The sequence below is a fragment of the Sus scrofa genome, chromosome 17, assembly GCF_000003025.6.
Source record: "Sus scrofa isolate TJ Tabasco breed Duroc chromosome 17, Sscrofa11.1, whole genome shotgun sequence".
Classification (NCBI taxonomy): Eukaryota; Metazoa; Chordata; class Mammalia; order Artiodactyla; family Suidae; genus Sus; species Sus scrofa.
Genome location: NC_010459.5, coordinates 48,261,124 through 48,272,913, shown reverse-complemented (window position 1 = coordinate 48,272,913; position 11,790 = coordinate 48,261,124). Strand labels below are relative to the sequence as shown.

The window sequence follows — 11,790 nt, the reverse complement described above, 5'->3', positions numbered from 1 at the left end:
CCCCGAATCTGGTCAACTGTATGAGGCTATATGACTTCCAAGGTTATGTCATAGAAGGCAGTGCAGCCCCTGCCTGGCTGTGAGGAAGCCCAGACTGGCCCGCGTGGAGAGACCAGGTGGAGAGGCCCTGAGACCATCTGAAGAGAGGTGTCCAGCCAGGCAGCGTCTGCTCCCTCCCCCTGCTCTTCTAGCTGCAGCCATTGGCTGACTAACTCTGAGCCAGACTTCTCAACCAAGCCCTTCCCAAGTTTCTGATTCCCAGAAATTATGAACAAGAATAAAATGGTTGTTTTAAATCACTAAGTTTGAATCAGGAACCCTCATCCTCAGATTCTCTTTCTACTGACCTGGACAGTTATCCAGGTCTAACCCTCATAAGAGAGACTTAACATTCTCATTTGGAGTTATTTGTGGTGGACTCTGAAACATGGTAAATAGTTTTTAAGTATGTTATCTCTGAAATTTTAATTACCCAGCCCAGTGGTTTGCAAACCTGGGAGAGCTTTTTAAATAAAGATACGGATTCTCAAGTTCTGCCCTAGACTCACTGAATTATAATCTCCAGGAAAGAGTAAGCCTTTGGCTCAGCTGAACTGTCCTACTCTCTGACCCTATCCTTAAACTTTTTTTGTTATAATTATTCTTTTTCTACACCCCAACCTAGTGGTAGGGAAATTAGGCAAATAAGGAGATGGATCCTTTTAGAGTTTCAAGGGAAGGGGGCATTAACTAGATTCCCTGTTCACCTGAGCAGCACAAACAAGATTCACTTACCTTCATCAAAGATAATTCTCTTTAAAGGTTTTTACAAGTATATTTCACAGGGCTCTGGAAATAAGATAACTAAATCTATTCTCTCTAGAGTGACAATAATTGAAATGGTATGGATTTCCCCCAAAAGGAACAGAGATATGATGGAAACAATGATTAGTCTTTAAGTTAATCCTCCTGTAGAAAAGAATGATATATAATAAAGAAGAGAGACAAAAATGGTATCTACTTATGACATCATACATCAAAATCATTCTCAACTGAAGTAAAGATTTAGCTACTAAAAAGGGAAAGTAGGAGTTCCCGTCGTGGCATAGTGATTAATGAATCTGACTAGGAACCATGAGGTTGCGGGTTCAATCCCTGGCCTTGCTCAGTGGGTTAACGATCCAGCATTGCCGTGAGCTGTGGTGTAGGTCGCAGATGCGGCTCAGGATCCCGTATTGCTGTGGCTCTGGCGTAGGCCGGCGGCTACAGCTCTGATTTGATCCCTAGCCTGGGAACCTCCATATACCATGGGAGTGGCCCAAGAAAATGGCAAAAAGACAAAAAATAAATAAATAAAAATAAATAAAATAAAAGGGGAAAGTAAATCATGGTAAAATTAGCAAAGGAAAAAACATATATGTTAAGTTTCTAGAGAGAGGAAAGTCAAAAGTCAAAAATAAGTCAGCAAGGCTGTGTTCCTTCTGGAAGCTCTGGGGAAAAATCTGTCTTCTCACCTTTTCCAGATTCTAGAGACCTCTTGCATTCCTTGGCTTTTGGCTCCATCCTCCAGCTTCAAAGCCAGCAGTGCCATAACATCTTCCAATCCCTCCTTGCTTCCCTCCCTCGCTCTATCTGTATCCACCTCCATCTCTCTCTCTCCCCTGCTCCTGCTTTGGTCATCACATCTCTTTCTCTGACTCTGGCCTTCCTACGTCTCTCTTATAAGGACTCTTCTGATGACATCGAGGATCGTCTCCCCACCTGAAGATCTTTAATCTAATGACCTCCGCAAACTCCTGTGCCACCTAAACTGACGTATCCACGGGCTCCAGAGATTAGGATGTGGACATCTTTTGGAGGACGATATTCTGGCCACCACAGTCGTATAGAGCTATCCTGACATGAATGGGTATATCACGGAGGCTGGGCTGGGAGGGACCTTAGGGTAACCGTTCTGCAGTTCTGGAGCCACCTCTTTCAATGTACAACAGCACTTTTCCAAGTGCAGGGGAGGGCAGACCCATTCGGACAAACTCTGCTGCCAGAATCTTGCTTTGAGGAGCTATTAGCTCCGTGGGGGCCCACCAGGAATTCAGAATCATCACAACAAAGTCCCCTCCACCCCCAGTCCAATGTCCTGGGGAACATGGGCTCCTTGATCAGTTTCCAGTTACATTTATTTCATTTGTCCACCTGTGAATGGAGTGGTCCGTGGAAATCCAAGGGCCTCTGTTTCTAGAGATGGTTTAACAACTGTTAGCACAAGCAAATCTATAAAAAGGCACATGGTGTCACAAAGTGCACCCAGATGAGAGCTGTGAGCTGCTGAGCCTGCACTGTGAGCTAGGCATGATTTTAAGAGCTTTTTGTATGATGTGTGCTACTGCACTGAACGTAATTTACTTCATACTAACCTTATGAGGTCGGTCCTATTATCATCTCCATTTTACAGATGAAGAAAATGAGACATAGGAGGTTAAAGAACAAGCTCAAATTTGCCCAGCTAGGAAGTGGTGAAGCAGAGTTGTAGACGTCAGATGTGGGATTCCACAGCCTGGATTCTGATCCACCAAGTCTTCATAAATGGTAAATTCCACTAATAGGCAGGCAGGTCCATGGTGGGCTGGGGAGAGGGGTGTTGTGAAGCCTGTGACAGTAAGCTGCAGTCCTGTCTGTCCCCACTCTCAATGCCTCTCTCCTCGCCTGTCGCAGCAGGTTTCACTGGCCAGGGGCTCCCACCAAGACCGACTTGGAGGAATGAAGAATTCCTTGGCCTTTATTAGTCACGTGAACCCTTTGAGATTTTGGAAATAGGAGATATTAATCCTTTTGCCTGAAAAAATGCATTTATGCACAGAATATTTTAGAGGGTTCTAGTCAAAAGAAAATCACTAGCTGAGAAGGACACAGCATCACTTCTGTGTATTCCTGTCAAAAGTGTATAACTAGAATCTAGCAATGAAAAACCATCAGACAGGGTCTAATGAGGGATGGTCTACAAAATAAATGGCCTGCGAGCTCCCACTGGGGCTCAGTGGGATAAGGACCCAACTAGTGTCCACAAAGATGCAGGTTTGATCCCTGGACTTGCTCAGTGGCTTAAGGATCTGACATTGTTGCAAGCTGCAGCATAGGACACAGATGTGGCTTAGATCCATCATTGCCATGGCTGTGGCATAGTCCAGCAGCTGCAGCTCCAATTCGACCCCTAGCCTGGGAACGTCCATATGCCATGGGTGCTGCCCTAAAAAAATAAAATAAAATAAATAGCCTGGACTCTTAAAAAATGTCAAGGTCACAAAAGACAAAGAAAGACTGAAGAAATGTTGCAAATTAAAGGAGATGGCAGAGACTTGAAAACCAAAGGCAGCATGTAACCCTAGACTGGATCCCAGACCAGAAAAAGAAGTTATTTTGCTCTAATGAACAGTAGTGGGACAATTGATGAAATCCAAATCATAAGTTTGATAAGGCAATGGAGTTCCCGTCGTGACGCAGTGGTTAACGAATCCGACTAGGAACCATGAGGTTGCGGGTTAGGTCCCTGCCCTTGCTCAGTGGGTTAACGATCCGGCGTTGCCGTGAGCTGTGGTGTGGGTTGCAGACGCGGCTCGGATCCTGCGTTGCTGTGGCTCTGGCGTAGACTGGTGGCTACAGCTCTGATTAGACCCCTAGCCTGGGAACCTCCATATGCCGCGGGAGCGGCCCAAGAAATAGCAAAAAGACAAAAAAAAAAAAATAAGTTTGATAAGGCAAAGATACTGCAGAAGTAATATAGAGATACTAATTACTGAATCAAACTGGATTAGATAATACAGAGATATTACAGAGAAACAGCTATATTTGAAACAAGGCAAAATGCTCAGCATGTGGGGAATCTGGGTGAAGGACATTCAGGACTTCTTCATCCTACTTTTTGCCACTCCACTGTAAATCTGAAATCATTTGAAAAATTTCAAAATATTTTTAAGAATCATCAAGTCTAGAGCCAGAGGGTTTCACGATGTAGTAAATGAGAATTGCACTTAACCTGCCAGCCATCTGAGCTCTGCACATCTTCCAAGTCTACAGAAAAAAGCGTAGAAGCACTTTCAAGAAACAGCTAGTGGAATGAGGTGGCAAGAAGTTCCTCATCTGTGGAGTGGAGTGCAACCCAGGGGCATGAGCCCGTCACTCACCTCCAGTGCTCTGTGACTTTGGGCAAGTCACACAGGCTTCTCAGTGCCTCAACGGACTCATCTGAAAAACTGACATAATTTAGTATTTACCAAGGAGAATATCTATATGACATCAAGAGAGGGAAGGAATCTTTACACAAGACACAGAACGCCGCAAACCATAAAGAGAAAGATTGAAACATATGACTACATTAAAATTTTAAAATTTTGCATGATGAGACACCATGAACAAAGTAAATCGATGGTGTTCCCTTATGGTGCAGTGGGTTAAGGATCTGACATTGTCACTGCAGTGGCTCAGGATGCTACTGTGGCACAGGTTTGATTCCTGGCCCAGGAACATCCACAGGCCTTGGGTGCAGCCAAAACAAACAAACAAACAAACAAACAAAGGAAATCCATAAATCACAGACAAAAGACCTAGCTAACACAAGATAAGAATCAATCAATAAATCAGAAAAACAAATAAACCCAACAGGAAAATGGTCAGGAAACATCAATAGGCAGGTCAATAAGGAAGAAACCTGGATAGCCTGTAAGAAATGATGCTCAATATCACTAAATTTAGGAAAATTAAAATTAAAACAAAGATATCACTTCACACCTATTGTCATAAGAAAAGATAAATAGATGAATAAAGTCAAAATACTAAAAAGTTGGCAAGGATGTCTAGAAATGGTAGTTATTCATTGCTGGCAGGTGTATATATTAATGCTTCTTTGGAGAGCAATCTGGCTATAAACCTCCTAAAGTTTAAGATGTGATATACTACAAAGTCATCAATTCCACTCCTAAGTGTGTAGCCTAGAAAAGTCTGACATGTATACACAAGGAGATAAATGCCAATGTGTTCAATGCAGCACCCCCTATAATAGAAATCTAACTGTTCCTTGGAACGGATACGTAAAATGTGACTGATTCATACAATAAAACACTATGCAGCAAATAAAACGAATAATTTAGAGAAGTAGTCCTCAAACTTTAGGATGTATCAGCATCACCAGAAGGGCTTGACAAAGAAGTTGCTGGATCCCATTCCTAGTGTTTCTGATTCAATAGATCTGGGTATGGCCAAGTTTTTGCCTTTCTGACAAGTTCTTAAAATTACTACTGCTGCAGGAGTTCCCATTGTGACTCAGTAGGTTAAGAACCCAACTAGTACCCATGAGGATGCAGGTTCGATCCTTAGCCTTGTTCAGTAGGTTAAGGATCCAGTGTTGCTGTGAGCTGTGGTGTAGGCTGGCACCTGTAGTTCCAATTCGACCCCTAGCCTAGGAATTTCCATATGAGGTGGGTGTGACCCCCAAAAAAGCCAAAAAAAAAAATTTACTACTGCTGATTGCTGGTTTAGGGACCACACGTTAAGAACTACTATACCAGGAGTTCCCGTTGTGGCGCAGTGGTTAACGAATCGACTAGGAACCATGAGGTTGCGGGTTCGGTCCCTGGCCTTGCTCAGTGGGTTAAAGGATCCAGTGTTGCCGTGAGCTGTGGTGTAGGTCGAAGACAAGGCTCGGATCCAGTATTGCTGTGGCTGTGGTGTAGGCCGGCGGCTACAGCTCCGATTAGACCCCTAGCCTGGGAACCTCCATATGCTGCTGGAGCAGCCCTAGAAAAGGCAAAAAGACAAAAACAAAAACAAACAAACAAACAAACAAAAAAACAAAAAAAAAGAACTACGATACCAGCTATATGTTTCAACACAATTAAATCTTGAAAACTTAGTAGTTTAAAAAAAAAAGCAAGTTGTGTAAGGATGCATAATATGTATCTAAACACATTAAACAATAGAATATAGATTATGGGTATATATATATTAAAAAATACATATGCACCCCTTTATACTAAATGTACACAATATACGTGAAAATATATGTCATCAGGGTGATTATCTCTGGAAGAGAGGGGAAGAAAAGAGGAGGGTCTTAGTGGTGAGTAGAAAGATAGGTAGTATTTCATGTAGTTTAATATGTGTTTGAAATGTTAAAGATTTTTTTTTTTTTTTTTTGTCTTTTTGCTATTTCTTTGGGCCGCTCCCACGGCATATGGAGGTTCCCAGGCTAGGGGTCGAATCGGAGCTGTAGCCACCGGCCTACGCCGGAGCCACAGCAACGCGGGATCCGAGCCGTGCCTGCAACCTATACCACAGCTCACGGCAACGCCGGATCATTAACCCACTGAGCAAGGGCAGGGACCGAACCCGAAACCTCATGGTTCCTAGTCGGATTCGTTAACCACTGCGCCACGACGGGAACTCCGAAATGTTAAAGAATTTTTTAAAGCTTAAGTAATATAGTGTCAGAACAGAATAGAGGGCCCAGAAATAGTTTAAAAAAATTATATAGTGGGGGTGGGGGGATGTGCTTGGGTTGTGGGATGGAAATCCTGTGAAATTGGATTGTGATGATCATTATACAACTACAGATGTGATAAATTCACTGAGTAATTAAAAAATAATAAAAAAATTATATAGTATCTATCACATAGGGCTGTTGCGAAGAATAAATGAAATAATGTGAAACTTCTGGATGGGTAAAGATAGCAAGTTGAATTGAGTCACAGAATCTCTGTCCCTGTATATCTAACCAAAAAGTAATAATATAAAATTAAAAGGTACCTCTCCAAAATTGAGAATTAATTCAACCAAACAATGAAAGCATACATCTTTATGGTATAAGCACCAAAAAAGAGTAACCAAGGAAAGAAACATAAGAGTCTGAACTGAATCAAGTGTAGTATTTGTCTTTGTTTTTTTATTGAAGTATAGTTGATTTACAATGTTGTGTTGGTTACTGGCATCTTTTTATTTTTTTTCTTTTTAGGGCTGCACCCGCAGCATATATAGGTTCCCAGGCTAGGGGTTGAATCGGAGCTGTAGCCGCCGGCCTACACCACAGCCACAGCAACACCGGATCCGAGCCATGTCTGCAACCTACACCACAGCTCACCACAAGGCCAGATCCTTAACCCACTGAGAGAGGCCAGGGATCAAATTCACAACCTCATGGTTACTAGTCAGATTTGTTTCCACTGTGGCACAACGGGAACTCCTACAATGTTGTGTTGGATTCAGGGGTAGTGGAAAGTGATTCAGTTATATACACACACATGCATGTATGTATATATTTTTTTCAGATTCTTTTCTCATATAGGTTACTAAAAAATATTGAATATAGTTCCCTGTGCTATACAGTAGGTCTTTGTTGTTTATCTATTTCATACATCAAGTGTGGTTTTTTGTTTGTTTGTTTTTTGTTTTTGTCTTTTCTAGGGCCACACTCGCAGCATATGGAGGTTCCCAGGCTAGGGGTGGAATCGGAGCCATAGCCACTGGCCTTCGCCACAGCCACAGCAACATGGGATCCGAGCCATGTCTGCGACCTACACCACAGTTCATGGCAACACCAGATCCTTAATCCACTGAGTGAGGCCAGGGATTAAACCTGCAAACTCATGGTTCCTAGTTGGATTCGTTACCCACTGAGCCAGGACAGGAACTCCTCAAGTGTGGTTTTTTAACCTGACCCACAAAAGGATATCAGGAAAGCAAGTGAATCCACAAAATCATGAGACTTCTCACCTAGAGCGAGCTAACAACTGGGATAAAGTAAAGGGAAAATCTCTGGGAGTAGGAATCCCTCTCTGCCTTCAGAACCTCTCAGCAGAGGTGGGAAACCAGACAGCTTCCATTTTCCCAGGTGCCGTGATGAATTATGAGGATCCAAAGGTCAAGCATATCTGCTGATAGGATCAGACACATCCTGCACTATTCACAAGGAGAAAAAGTAGACAATAGAGTGCCTCTCAATTTCTCTCCTTCAGCTATTTTTGTTTGTACTCAAGTGTGATTATCCGCCTAACTCTATCTTTCTGCTAGACAGTAATCTCCAAGATAGCAGGGATGGGTCTGCATTTGCTCATGCTATTGCCTAGCAAATAGGTGTATAATAAATCCTAGAGCCACCTAGGAGGTGTATAATAAACATTCAGATTGAAAATCAGTGAAGGAAAGAGCATATGAGTTAGTGTCAAAGAAATCTTATTTCCCATAGTGTTCATATTCCACAGCCACCATTTTTATTTTGCATGCACTCCTCACAAGGAGAAAAATGAGACCCCATGGGGTCTGGGACATTTCCTAACTAATAAAAATAAGCCTACCTGATTCATATAGCCATCACTGTGATTAATAGAGTGTATTTACAATTGGGTGAGCAAACTCCATTCCCTGTGACACATATATTCTACAGATTAAATAAACAATACAACATTTTATGTGCTTCACAGTCAACAACTACATTCTGGTAAATTTATTTTGACATTGAATGAATATTCCAGAAGGAAGTCAAGAATATCACCAGAAGCTTTTTGCCTCTTGTCAGTGAAACTAACAGGAAACACAGCCTACTTAAACGTTAACTTAAAACATTTTCTCTACCTTTCTGCTCCTTGTGATCCAGAAGTTATAGGAATGTATAAACTAGTCCCCAATACAAACATCTGTAGGTATTGAGGTTTATGTGAGGCGACTCCAAAGTATTCTAGGATTCAAAGGATCTGTTTCTACAGTTAGGAAAGGCGGCACCCTGAATATAAAAAGAAAGGCGAAGCCCTTTTAGGATATAGGGAACCGGGCCTGGGACCCAGCTTCAGCCGGGGACGCCGTTACTAAGCAACCCCACGCTTCTCCAACTGCCGCCCAACCCACTTCCCCGCCCTCATTGCTAAGGAGATCGATGCTCCAGCCTTGCCGCAAACCTGAGCGCTCTTGCGACATTGCCGCGCCTGCCGCTGCGTGCGCGCCCTCTGCCCCCACTCTCCGCCCCGGCCGCCATTGCCTCGTGCCCGCGCCGGTCGGTTGGTGGCGCCTTTGTCCTACGGCGGGCAGGTGGGCTGAAGCGGAGGCGGCAGCGGCGGGCCTGAGGCGAAGGAGCGGCCGGGAGCCCGCCGCGCTGGTAGCGGTGAGTGCGGGGAAGCAGTAGCCGTCCGCCGAGGCGTGGGGCTGACGGGCAGGCGGTTGAGGGGGTCGGGGCCGGATGGGGACGCTGAGGCGGGAGGGCCCGCTCGACGCGCGGCCACGGTCTCGGCTCCTCTCCGGGTGCGCGCGGGGCTGCGCATGCCCTGTACGGGGCGCGGCCTCCTTTGGCTCCGGTCCGGCGCAGGCCCGGCCTGCCAGGGCGGCCGGTGGTGGACTCTGGGCCGTGGCGCCGCACCGCTGCCGCCAGTTTGTGCGCGACCCGCCGGTAATAGTCGTCCAGGCTCTTCTGTAGGCTAGGGCTGCACACTCCGCGCCACCTTCTCGAAATGCGAAGTCGTTCGCCTGCGGGTCGTCGGCGAGTCGGTGGCGCAGTCGGGATTCGAACCAGGGCCGAGGCGCCGGCCTCACCGGGCGTTCTCCGGGGCGCGCGGCGCGGGGCGGCGAACCGAGTGCTCCGTCCCCCATCGTCGCCGCCTCGCGGCCCCCTGACAGCATCCTCGAGACGTCTCGTTGTTATGTGACCCCACCCACCCATTTTATAATACGGACCTGCGCCCAGAAAACGGGGAAAGAAATCGGGCCCGAGGTTACCCTGGCAACTAGCGACCGAGCCAGCGTCCCAGCTTGCTGACCCTCCGTCTCCGGACCCCGAGCACTTTCCGCACCCAGGCAACCCGCCGGGGGCTTTTTTTTTTTTTTTTTTTTTTTTTTTTTAAGGACGACGTTACCCCGATTTCAGTCTCTCGCGTTGCACTTTTATGTCCGTGTATTCATGTGTACTGCTATTTATTTACCAAATGTTACTTTTTTTCTTTAAGCTGACTTCTTTTTCCCCCTCCGTTTTAATGTGTGTTTAAGGTGGAAACGTAAATCACCAACCGTACAATGGTCATTGAAAAATAAATACTTATCTGTTAAAAATAAACGGTGCGTCCTTGTTCCTCCTGAAATTATTCTGCGTTCCACGCTTTGGGAAACGCTGCTCTAGGAGTATGGGGTTAATTATGATCCTTCTGTCTAGCTTTGTGCACAGAATTTCTCCCTGAGGCATAGCAGATTTCATGAAATGTCTCAGGATCTGGGGGGGTAGTAATTAATATTCTAAGCCTTGTCGTTGTAAACTCTCCTCATTATTGACTTAAGGCGGGATAGTCCCAGAGAACTGCAGGAACTGTGCGCTCAAGGGCACCCTGATGTGCTTCCTCTGTTCTTGCAGCCTTGTGGTGTCATAGTTACCTGACAGTTTAAAAAGATGTGTCTGCAAACGCCGATGGAGCAGTTTGGGTTTTTGACAACTCTCGATTTAATGTTTTCTGTATGAGTCAGTCTGGGTGTGAAAACTAACTTTCACGTTGACTTTTCTGAAACAGTAAAGCCCAAGCTTTGCGTTGGAGTGCTGGAGATCACTTGGTTATATGTTGACATCTGTTCCATCGTTCTGGTTTCTTTGCCTTTCTTTTAGTTCATCTGTCACCTTCCAGATAGTCTTTGAAACCTCTGACACAATCTTTTAACCTAAAACATAGAAACAGTGATTTTTCCTTGTAGAATGTGTTGGAGAAGACCCAGTGGAAGACCCAGTGGCGCACGCCTGTGAACATCACACTTTGAAAAAGGCATTGACAGGTTATTCATCAGTTAACAGTCTTTTGTATTTAAGCTCTGTTTTTGTGTGTGAGAGAGCAAATTTATGGCCGTGCCCACGGCAGATAGAACTTCCCCAGCCAGGGGTAGAACCTGCACTACAGCAGCAACCCAGGCTGCTTCAGTGACAACGACAGATTCTTAACCCTCTTCACCACTAGAGAACTCTTCCCCCTCCCCCCAGATTTACTTTAATTCATCGAGAGAAAAGTCAGAAGTCAGCTCAGGCCATTCAAGGGTTTTTTTTCTCCCCTCCAAGGCTGAGTAAAAAATCCCCTATTCCTTGGAGTTACTTTGTATGAACACAATGTAGAACTTACAAAAGACTAAGGTAATTTTCCTCACAATTCTAAGCAGCAGGCCTGTGCAGAGAGTGAGAATTTTATTTTGCTCCAGTTAGTTTCAGAACTTTAGCAAATGGAGCCTTATCACCAGTGCTCAAAAGCTAAGGATAGGGAGTTCCGGTCATGGCGCAGTGGTTAACAAATCCGGCTAGAAACCATGAGGTTGCGGGTTCGATCCCTGCCCTTGCTCAGTGGGTTAACGATCCGGCGTTGCCGTGAGCTGTGGTGTAGGTCACAGACGCGGCTCGGATCTCACGTTGCTGTGGCTCTGGTGTAGGCCGGTGGCTACAGCTCCGATTCGACCCCTAGCCTGGGAACCTCCATATGCTGCGGGAGCGGCCCAAGAAATGGCAAAAAGACAAAAAAAAAAAAAATAGCTAAGAATAAACATTTTTTGGAAAGACTTTAGAAGTCTGTTGAGAAGGAGCACCTGATGGTTTGCAACTTAATTTTAAATAGTCATGGCAAGCATTCAGTCTCTCTGGCCTGCAGATGGCAGTGCCTTTGTACAGCTTATTACTACTGTGCACATTGGTGGAATTCACTGTTTAAGAATGGAAAACCTTTGAAGGAAGTATATTTAATATTTGATTCCATTCAGTTTACATTGTTTCTTTGGTTTTCCCTCTCCTGCTGAGGAATGAAACATCTATTCTTAAACTCACTT

The 11,790-nt window shown here is 44.9% G+C and overlaps 1 protein-coding gene across 4 annotated transcripts in view; it reads left to right on the top strand.

The window, feature by feature from the left end:
- The window catches only part of NCOA5 (nuclear receptor coactivator 5), a 32,467-nt gene continuing 29,634 nt past the window's right edge, over positions 8,958-11,790 (top strand). The window contains exon 1 of one of the 4 annotated variants that reach the window (XM_021078318.1): positions 8,958-9,118. The gene's annotated coding sequence lies outside the window, so the exon portion shown is untranslated. The remainder of the gene's footprint in view (positions 9,119-11,790) is intronic. The other 3 variants (XM_021078317.1, XM_021078319.1, XM_001929147.7) reach the window with 3 other exon arrangements.